At 44.8% G+C, this 10,569-nt stretch overlaps 1 pseudogene across 1 annotated transcript; it reads right to left on the reverse strand.

Moving 5' to 3' along the window:
• Positions 1 to 849: 849 nt before the first annotated feature.
• LOC149336483 (G2/mitotic-specific cyclin-B2-like) lies at positions 850 to 10,450 on the reverse strand (annotated as a pseudogene). The gene is made up of 7 exons (XR_016284515.1): positions 10,442 to 10,450; positions 9,006 to 9,175; positions 8,014 to 8,182; positions 6,660 to 6,905; positions 5,528 to 5,670; positions 4,611 to 4,719; positions 850 to 4,017 (listed from the first exon to the last, which is right to left on the reverse strand). The product of XR_016284515.1 is annotated as a G2/mitotic-specific cyclin-B2-like (transcript).
• Positions 10,451 to 10,569: the final 119 nt, after the last annotated feature.

A 10,569-nucleotide genomic window follows, 5' to 3' on the forward strand; every position in this document is an offset into this window, starting at 1 on the left:
AGTGCAATATTTGGCTTAGCCGTAAATTTATGTTCAAAATGACATCGCGAAAACAAAAAGAACGAAGGCACACTACGACGACTAGAGTGTCATATGAACTGAATGTTTTTGAAGCTCCTCCTGCAAAGGCACAGCACTGGCAGTTATATATTGGAGACACACTCGGCTAAGCAACGTCTAAATCTAGCTGTAACAAGGGTCAACTGCGGGCAATCAATTCTTGCTGCAGCCCATATTTCACGATTACTCTGTTATCGAATGCCTTGCTTTCTGGCATTCGTGTTTTCTACGTGGCCTGGAGCCTTCACATACATACATGGAGCTTTGGCATAGTGATTGAAGGTTCTATTTGCAAGGGTGCAATGCTCCACAGGACTGTCCGAAGCCGGTGTAGAAACGAGCAGTGCTTCAAAAAATTCTCGTACTTATCAAGCCTGAAATGTTCTCGTGTATCCCTATTATAGTATCCAACACTGTTGACTCCGACATTCAAGATGCAGCTGTGCGACTATAATGTCAGCGCCACTCCACGAAGGAAGCTGCTGCACATGGAAAGAGGAAAGCGTGGTCACGGGAAATGGAATGAGAAAATTTATTACGAAACACATGCATGCAAAGTACAAGGCGAACAGAGAGCGCCATCAAAAATATGTAAAGCTCTCATAATATGCAGTGAGATTGCAGCGATGGCGTAGAGGTAGAGCATCCGCCTCGCGTGCAAGAGGACCGGGGTTCGAATCCCGGTGCCACGCAATTCTCCACCGGGTTAAAAGAAAAAAAGCTCCGCGTGTCGATGGAATTGCATACCCAGGCTTGGAGTGCGGCCTGATTTCGGTGAACAGAACCGACAACGCACTTCCTCACCAGAACAGAATTTGGCCACCCTGGTGTAGTACATGGCCATAACCTTCTATGAACAAACCAATTAACCATCGGCCCTCAGTCCCCAGCAGCTGCGGAGCAACTGACCAAGGCGGCGGTCAGATCTGTGACGCAGCGGAGGGTGCTAAGAATCTCTGGCTCCGGACAGGCCGCCATTGGAAACTGAACCTGGCAACGTTTAACGCAAGAACCTTATCAAGTGAGGCTAGCTTAGCAGTGCTATTGGAGGAATTAGCAGGTATTAAATGGGATGTCATAGGGCTTAGTGAGGTTAGGAGGAGAGATGAGGCGTATACAGTACTAAAGGGCGGGCATGTACTGTGCTATCGTGGATTAGCAGATAGGCGAGAACTAGGTGTGGGATTCCTTATTAATCAGGATATAGCTGGCAACATCGAGGAGTTTTACAGTATTAACGAGAGAGTGGCAGCTATCGTAATTAGGCTTAATAAGAGGTAGAAGCTGAAGGTGGTGCAGGCCTACGCGCCTACATCAAGCCATGATGACCAGATAGTTGAAAGCTTCTATGAGGATGTGGAATCGGCAATGACCAAAGTAAAATCACAGTACACTGTACTGATGGGCGACTTTAATGCAAAGGTAGGTAAAAAGCAGGCTGGAGACAAGGCGGTAGGTGACTATGGCATAGGTTCTAGGAACAGTAGGGGAGAGTTATTAGTAGAGTTCGCAGATAGAAATAATTTACGGATTATGAATACCTTCTTCCGCAAACGAGCAAACAGGAAGTGGACGTCGAAGAGCCCCAATGGTGAGACTAAAAATGAAATAGACTTCATACTGTGTGCACACCCTGGCATCGTAGAGGATGTGGAGGTCCTCGGTAAGGTCCGTTGTAGCGACCATAGAATGGTAAGGTCTCGTGTTAGCTTAGATTTAAAGAGGGAACGGAGGAAACTGGTGAAGAGAAAGGCTATTAATGAGTTAGCATTAAGAGAGAAGGTAGAGAAATTCAGAATGTCGCTGCAAAACAGATTTTCCGCTTTAACTGAAGAAGACGACCGTAGTGTTGAAAGAATGAATGATAAGCTTACAGCTATCGTTACAGAGTGCGCTGCAGAAGTAGGTGGTAGGATTGTTCGACAGGATACCAGCAAGCTATCTCAGGAGACTAAAGATCTGATTAAGAAACGTCAAAGCATGAGGACGTCTAACTCCACAGACAGGATAGAACTAGCAGAACTATCGAAGTTAATAAATAAGCACAAGGTAGCCGACATAAGAAAGTTTAACATGGAGAAAATTGAGCATGCTCTAAGGAACGGAGGTAGCCTAAAATCAGTGAGGAGAAAACTGGGCATAGGTAAAAACCAGATGTATGCGCTAAAAGACAAACAGGGCAATGTCATCAGCAATATGGATAAGATAGTTGAATTAGCCGAAGAGTTCTACAAAAATCTATACAGTAGCGAATCTAATCATCAAGTTACTGAGGGAGGCAGTCGAGCACTGCAGTGGGACATCCTGCCAGTAACGAAGGAGGAAGTAAAGAAAGCCTTAGGAGCAATGCAAAGAGGGAAAGCAGCTGGTAAGGATCAGGTAACAGCAGATTTGTTGAAGGACGGAGGAGAGATTGTGCTACAAAAACTAGCCACCCTGTATATGCAATGCCTTGTGACCTCGAGAGTACCAGAAGCTTGGAAGAACGCTAACATTATCTTAATTCATAAGAAAGGAGACGTCAAGGACTGAAGAATTACAGACCAATCAGCTTATTGTCCGTTGCCTACAAGGTATTTACTAAGGTAATCGCTAATAGAGTCAGGACAACCTTGGACTTTAGTCAACCAAATGATCAGGCAGGCTTTCGTAAAGGATACTCGACAATAGATCACATTCACACTATCAATCAGGTGATAGAGAAATGCGCAGAATATAACCAACCCCTATATATAGCCTTCATTGATTACGAGAAAGCATTTGACTCAGTGGAAACCTCAGTTGTCATGCAGGCATTGCAGAATCAGGGTGTAGAAGAGTGCTATGTGAAAATATTGGAAGATATTTATAACGATTGCACAGCTACTATAGTTCTCCATAAAGTCAGCAATAAAATTCCAATACGGAAAGGTGTCAGGCAGGGAGACACGATCTCGCCAATGCTCTTCACTGCCTGCTTACAGGAGGTATTCCGGGGTCTGGAATGGGAACAGTTGGGGATAAGAGTTAATGGAGAATACCTGAGTAATTTGCGATTCGCTGATGACATTGCCTTGCTAAGCCACTCAGGACAAGAACTGCAAAGCATGATCAATCAGTTAGACAGGCAGAGCAGAACGGTGGGGCTAAGAATTAACATGCAGAAAACCAAAGTAATGTTCAACAGCCTAGCAAGGGAACAGCAGTTCGCCATTGGTAGCGAGGTGCTGGAAGTAGTAAGAGAATATGTCTACTTAGGGCAGGTAGTGACCGCAGATCAGGATCATGAGAGGGAAATAACTAGAAGAATAAGAATGGGGTGGAGCGCATATGGCAAGTTCTCTCAGATCATGAATGGTAGCTTACCAATATCCCTGAAGAGAAAAGTATACAACAGCTGTATCCTACCGGTACTCACCTATGGGGCAGAAATGTGGAGGCTAACAAAGAGGGTTCAGCTTAAGTTGAGAACAACGCAGCGAGCTATGGAAAGGAAAATGATAGGTGTAACGTTAAGAGATCGAAAGCGGGCGGAGTGGGTGAGGGAACAAACGCGGGTTAATGACATCTTAGTTGAAATCAAGAGGAAGAAATGGGCTTGGGTAGGGCATGTAATGCGAAGGCAAGATAACCGCTGGTCCTTAAGGGTAACGGAGTGGATTCCAAGAGAAAGCAAACGTAGCAGGGGACGGCAGAAAGTTAGGTGGGCGGATGAGATTAAGAAGTTTGCGGGGATACAGTGGCGGCAACTGACAAAGGACAGGGTTAATTGGAGAGACATGGGAGAGGCCTTTGCCCTGCAGTGGGTGTAGTCAGGCTGATGATGATGATGATGAATATGCAGTGGAAGACAGCCCTTGGAATGTGCAGCTTGAATTTCAGAAGGCTCCCTTTTGAAAGCTAGCGAAGCTGCCGGCCCTTGTTTGATGATCAGCCGAGAGAGTCAGACCAGTACTTCTCGTAGACCTCGTATGGAGTCTGCAATAGAGCGAAATAAATGTTCACTGTGTTGCCACAAGAGTCAAACAAATGAAGCAAGATCAGTGTCCCAATGTTTTTCAAGAATGACAATGCGAACAGTAGCTCCCATGCAACATAACAAACTTACATCAGTAGGCACGGAAAAAACCAACATCTCCAGATTTCTTGGACGAAAAGATTGCATATTGTAAGGCATTGTTATAGAAATATTTTAGGCAGTGGTCGATTCTCCCGCTGCGTTTTTAACCCCTTTTCGAAATTTTCCGTCGCCACTGTGGAAAACCAATAGGAAAACTTCTCGACATTAACAAAAACGTTTTTAGCAAAAGTATAGAAGCCTGGCGATGGGAGAACTGCGGGTATACTGATGGCTACAATGTATGAAAAAATTGCGTTCTTAAACTCTTTCCCGTTGAAAAATGATTGCGTCGAGAGTTGCTGCTCAGTGCGCTTATCAGCTCTGGATTCTACTTGCCAGAGAACGAAAGAGGACTCACGTTTAGAGGAGCCACAGATTACACGTACGCTGTTTGCCAATAGACGAGGTATCTCTAGACTTATACGCTGAAAACATGGAAAACGATACCCACCCACTTTTCGCTTTCGCAGGCGGCCAGTAAGAACTCTTGCATCCGCGTCACTATAGGCTGCAGGGAGCCTATATCGTGGCCACTGGACAACTACATCTTGTGGTCCCAACTGGAAATAAATAGCACTGTGCTTAGTAGTCATACCCACCCCCGAAGAAAAATAAATACATGCTCAAGAGGGCATTTGAGTGCTACTGCAGTGTTCACGTTGCGGAAAACTTCCCGTCAAGTAATTAGCGGGGGATTATACGTATTTGTTGTTTTGTAATGCAACACTGAATACATATTGCCTCTCATGATGGCGATCGCGATTCTCTCGTGAGAAACATACGATATCATTGTTCTTATTCTGGAACAAATGATACCCTGCAAGAAATGCAAATGTGTATTTGCTTCGTACATGTAGCAGATAAGCAGAAAATACAACTTTGGCCCAATCAAGTTACAGATGATTCACCTATTCGGTTAGAAGCTTTCTTAAACACACACCCATCTCGCCAATTCTACAGAGAAAACGTATGATCACAGTGGATTTTCACGAAACCGAATCTCATTGGAGCGCGAGCAATGTTGTAGTCACAGGAAGGAAATGCGAAATTAGTACATCTTCAAAAAGTAGTATATTAAAAAACTTTGGAAAAGTTTTAGTTACAAACTATAAATTTGTTTAAAGCCAGCAAGCCCTGCCCTTTTCGAAACAGAATATAATTGAGGGGAGTGGTGCATCTCTATTCACAAAAGGTAGCATACAGAATTCGCTAATTTGGACCAGCGACAGCTCTGTTCTAAAGTTGTACCTCAGGCATTACCAAGCGTAATGTAGTCTTTAGGATATTACTTAATCTTTTGATTACAGTGTGCTTTTACTTTTCATAGGCTCTAAAAAATTAAAAGATAGTAAGGACTCAGTGGCATACCATAGATTTTTCCTTCCTTGAAAGTGCATGGCGCAGTAGAGAGCAGATGCGGCCTTCTTGGAGGGCTTTATCCAGGCCATGGTGTAGTCGACCAGACACACCTCTAGGATGTACATCGCCGTCAGGTGCTCCTGTTTGCTCGCCTGTTCAGGAGAGGAAACATGTGGTAGCCAGGGATTACTATTCCGAATCTCTACTTCGATTAAAAAAGCCAACGACTCCTCTGCACATGTCTGTGGAAGAGTCAAGAGCTTTATATTTGGCTATTTGTCTCCCAAGCAACTGGTCAGCAAAAAAAAAAAGAAAACAAAAACGCGGCGCTGCTTGGCGGCTTGCCTGGTACACGAAAAATTCAGGAGAAATTCAAGTTTTAAACTGAAATTGATGATAAATTAATGTTGGCCAATGTGGGCAGATTACCACACTACACTACAAGTAAACGATATCCTTCGGCATCAAAGTCCAATCCTTCCATAAAACAGCAGGGTGTGAAAAGCTTTCTGCGTCAATTCCGCAAACAAGGCTGCACCTTCACCCACTGCATGGAAAGTTTTAAACTGAATTTCATCCGTTTTAGGCGTCATAACGAGTGGAGAACTGGACGTGCGGAACCGAGGAATACATACCGACACGCGATATTAATCACTTCACCTTCATGAACCAAATTGTAGTTCAACGTCTGAAAGCGACTCAGGCTATGAGGGACGCCGTAGTTAAGGGCTTAAGAAATTTCGACCATTTGGGGTTCTTTAACGTGCTCTCATATCGCACAATACACGGGCCTCTAGAATCAGTTTACTGAACCAAAATATACCCTAACGAATTAGGTTCTAATCTTTCGAAGGCAAATCACCGTAAACCGGACCGCAGTTAAGCGTCTGTACATCAGCTGCGCTCCTTTGTGTGCTCTACATGAAACACTGAAACATCACCTCTCCCATCGGAATCTCAAAACAGCGTGCATGTAATGGTGCCGACGGTACGACAGGTTATAGTATGTTCTAACAGCTCAACTGTATCGAGCACCTATCCAACTTATAGCTCAGTGGAGCCACGTCGTAGATTGCGAGCAGCAATCAGTTGATATGCAACATCCTCCAAGAATGCAACCGAGAGCACGACAGGCACCCACCTGAGCAGCCTTGCAGTTGCGACGCAGGAAGTCCAGGGACAAGGGCAGGTCCAGGAACCAGTCGACGGTCCGGAGAATGTCCTCCTCGATGGCGCACAGCTCTCGCTCCGTCGTCTCTCCCATGCTTTTGGTTGATGCGAGGTAGGAACGGTAGGGAAGGTGGCCCTCGGGCTCCTTGTGCTGCACCGCAACACACAACGCTGCCGCCCACAGCAGCTCCGTCTGGCGCTTATCAACGGGGCAAATCTGCACAGAGAAAAGCAGCAGAGGCCGGACACAAAGAACAGTCAGGAGATAGTCCTCCTTCATAGCTCCCAGCAGAGCTTGTACAAATGTACAGATTCTTCCGGCACTCTAAAGGTGAACAAAACTGCAGAAAAACAGGCCTAAAAGCTTATTCATATGCACTTTGCCTAGCTGCAATTCGCGTCTGAATCTGTAGTGCCATGGAGTGAAAAGCCCTCAGTTGCGTGCCAACGAGCACAACACGCTAACGAAGGGTAGACGATATGAAAAATGAGGTTCGATAATACAACATTTTGAGTAAGTTGGTTACCTACATTCATAATTACAGCGCAACGACGGCACAGAACAAGAGGGGAACACCACAGCGCTGACTGTCAACTCAAGTTGACAGTCCGTGCTGTTGTGTCGCCCTCTTGTTCTGTGCCGTCTTTGCGCTGTAATAATGAATGAAAAATGAAATGGAGCTAATAGCGACAGCTTGCGTTTGTTATAAACGATTCGCTCTTGACTACGTCCATATAAGTACATCGTAGGGCGTAAGCTATTTCGAATTCAAGCTCGAAGCGCATCGAATAGTCCTATTTATCGAATGCATAAGAGCGTAAAGGACATCGGCAACTGCAACCTTATCTTCCAGTGAATGCCTTTAGTGCGAGGCACTAACGGAAGCTGCAGCATCCACAGTTCCGACAAACAACTAGCAGTGGCGATGTGCTTTCACACAGCCACACACGCTAAACAAGCACCATGAGTATGGCAAAGAGTATCACAGCTCGGTTCTTTACGAATGCAGGAGTAGGAACAATAAAATCTGAAGATGCCTTGTTGTAACACACAGGTACGTACAAAAACTGAGAGAAAGAATTACATGGGAAAAGGCACCACAAACGAGACAAATAATGTAAAATTCGCATGGTAACGCCCTCGAGTTCCGTATGATGCAAGTCTCAGGTCGAATTCCGATGAAACGTAACGTTAGAGCATCATCCGCCTGATCCATCCAGGAATTCGTTCGTATTTATATCGGCATTGAATTTTCTAATACTCCACTTTGGTTTGTTGCGCTGCTCGTGAACTCGGTTCAAATGTAGACAGACACTTTGCTTACCTGTAAGTAGCGATCCGCGAGGGAGACAGCGAGAAAAAGCGTCTCCGGCGAGAACTGCAGGACGTTGCGGGTCCCGATTAGCCAGTGAACACTGCGCTCTCGTACTAAGCGATCCACCACCTTTTGGCCGCTTAAAAATACCGGTTCGATGGCGCATTTCGTGTGCAGTGGAGAGGAATGAAAAAGAACATTCTAAGTGACGAGACCAAAGAACTAAGCTAAGTATTTACGGAGTACTTTTGCTGATCGCTTAATAACGTATAGCATAATGATACAGCCAGTCCCAGACTATGTAAAAGTTATCTGGATCCCTTTACGGAACCTAACATCAAAAATCTAGAGCAGGTGCAAAACAAAACAAAAAGCTCTGGGGATATTTTACAGTAACCTCTCTAGCACCTCCGAAAGATAACTTTTAAACGAGCCAACTTGCATCCACACAGCGTAATGGAGTTTCCCGACAAAACTATCGCATGAACTCGGCTTTTTCTCGAACGGAAAAGTTTTCGGCTTTATTTCAAGCTCCGATTCCATATCTAGCCGTACGCACAACGTGAATGTGACTGCCGCAGCACAAAAAGCTGGAAACGATCACAGACCGGGAGGTGGAATTTATATTTTGTTATTTTTCGGATTCGCCTAATTATTGACACTCTTGCTCAGTTCAGCCGATTTTAAATTTCACAACATGATACCATGTCACAGAATTCTATCGGTCAAATCCTTTTTTTTTGCTTATTATTAGAGCAGTAGTAGGATAATGTATTTGGTATTTTTTCCTTGATCCGCTATCTGAAAACTAGCGGTCAAAAGACAAGAGTACACTTCACAGTGCGCTATAGCTCAGCAGTGCTGGACGATTTCGTTGACCCGCACCAATCACCGTAAGAACGACGTGCCATAAAGGAAGTTTCCATACCAGTGGTTATTCACCAGAGTGGTCAGTTAATACGGCTCATTGAAAGTAATAAAAGGTACTTACCTCTTGTGAGAATATGGCGTCATTTGCATGACTGTCCGGCATTCGGGATGTGGAGTTCGTTTCTAGTTGACGGACAAAATTCCTGGCCGACGGTCTTTCGCTTAGCACGCGGAGGAATACTCTCGTCGGGTCCGAGAACTGTGTCCGGGACGCTGTTTCATCCGCATCTTGGGTGCATCTCTGTATGATGAGGCAAGAATCGAAAAAGCAATATAGTAAAATGGCGGCCATTACAATAGCCGCAGTTATGCTTAATCAAGGCGCCTTGGAATAACCTGAAATCGGCCTGTTGATCGCCATGCGCACTTCGATTGTGCGGTTATTAATAATCATGCGGTAAAGGCTCCGTACGCATGTTACATTTACTTCCTTAGCATCCCTGAACGGAATTCTCGAAGACAGGGATCAACCCGATTTCTCTTCGAAAATGAGCTTTCCAGACGATGTTGGTACTGTTGTTCACAAAGCTGAGAGGGCGCAGCAAAAATTATCTGCGGATACCCAGAGCTTATCCCAGAGATAAATTCAGGCCAGTCTTGCTCTGACGGGGGTGTGCTCGGCAGAAGTTTGGTATCAACACGAAAAAATATTTTCAACAGACTGGGAACAAAAAGTTTTAATCGGTGTACAATTTTTCCTGAGACCCTCGATTTCTGTGTTTTCTTTTATGACAGAAGGAGCAAAAAATAGCACACCGGTTGTCAAGCAGGACAAAGAACTATTTTAGAGAACTGTCTCGTGCTGCTGAAAATGACACTAAAAACCCGAATTGCTGCTCAAAACATATTACGCAAATTATAGCTCCCAAATTTCGGGAAAAAAAACGACCCGAAAACGAACGACCTATGTATAATGAGCATTCAATAGGACGAGGCAACATACGGAAGAGGTGCAATTTCTCCATTGGAAATATTGTACCCGCACAACGCAGCGACATATTCTCTTATGTAATAGCGGTAAAAGCATTCGTAAGGTATTCGTATCGTAAAGATATTTACTCTTGTGCAGAGTGTACATTTCATCTAACCCCGTCAATTTTCGCCCGCAAGACGGAATTCCGTGTAACATTCCTTTTTGATTTGCATACAACTGCGCCCTCTACGTGGAGTCGATCAGGTGGGAACCGAGATTTCTTCCATCTAGTGCCCGTTCCCTCTCATTAAAATCACGAAAGCTTATCAAGATGAATATCAGAAAAGTCTGAACAAACCTGCGATTCCAACAGCAACATGCAATCAAGCGCATTAAAGGGTCCCTGAAACGGTTCCCAAGCAGGCAAAGAGAAGTAGAAATACTGATAGACATTGGAAGATCCATCATCCTACCGCAAAAATTTTTGATGTACCTTGTGTAGAACCAGAGATAATGGCAATTAAAAATGACCACCAGCCTTTTCCCTCTCAACTCGTACACCGGCGCAACCATAAAAAAATAAAGAATACAGACCGGGTCCATGCTCCGCCCACAAATACGTCATCGACGAGATCGGTTTGTTTACTTCCGGTTGACGCGCTCGTTTTCGCTCGCTCGCTGTCCCGCTGTCTGCTGCTCTGTCTTGCTCCCGTCGCTTCGGG

This window comes from Amblyomma mixtum, chromosome 7, assembly GCF_055824585.1.
Source record: "Amblyomma mixtum isolate Tamu chromosome 7, ASM5582458v1, whole genome shotgun sequence".
In the NCBI taxonomy this organism is placed as follows: Eukaryota; Metazoa; Arthropoda; class Arachnida; order Ixodida; family Ixodidae; genus Amblyomma; species Amblyomma mixtum.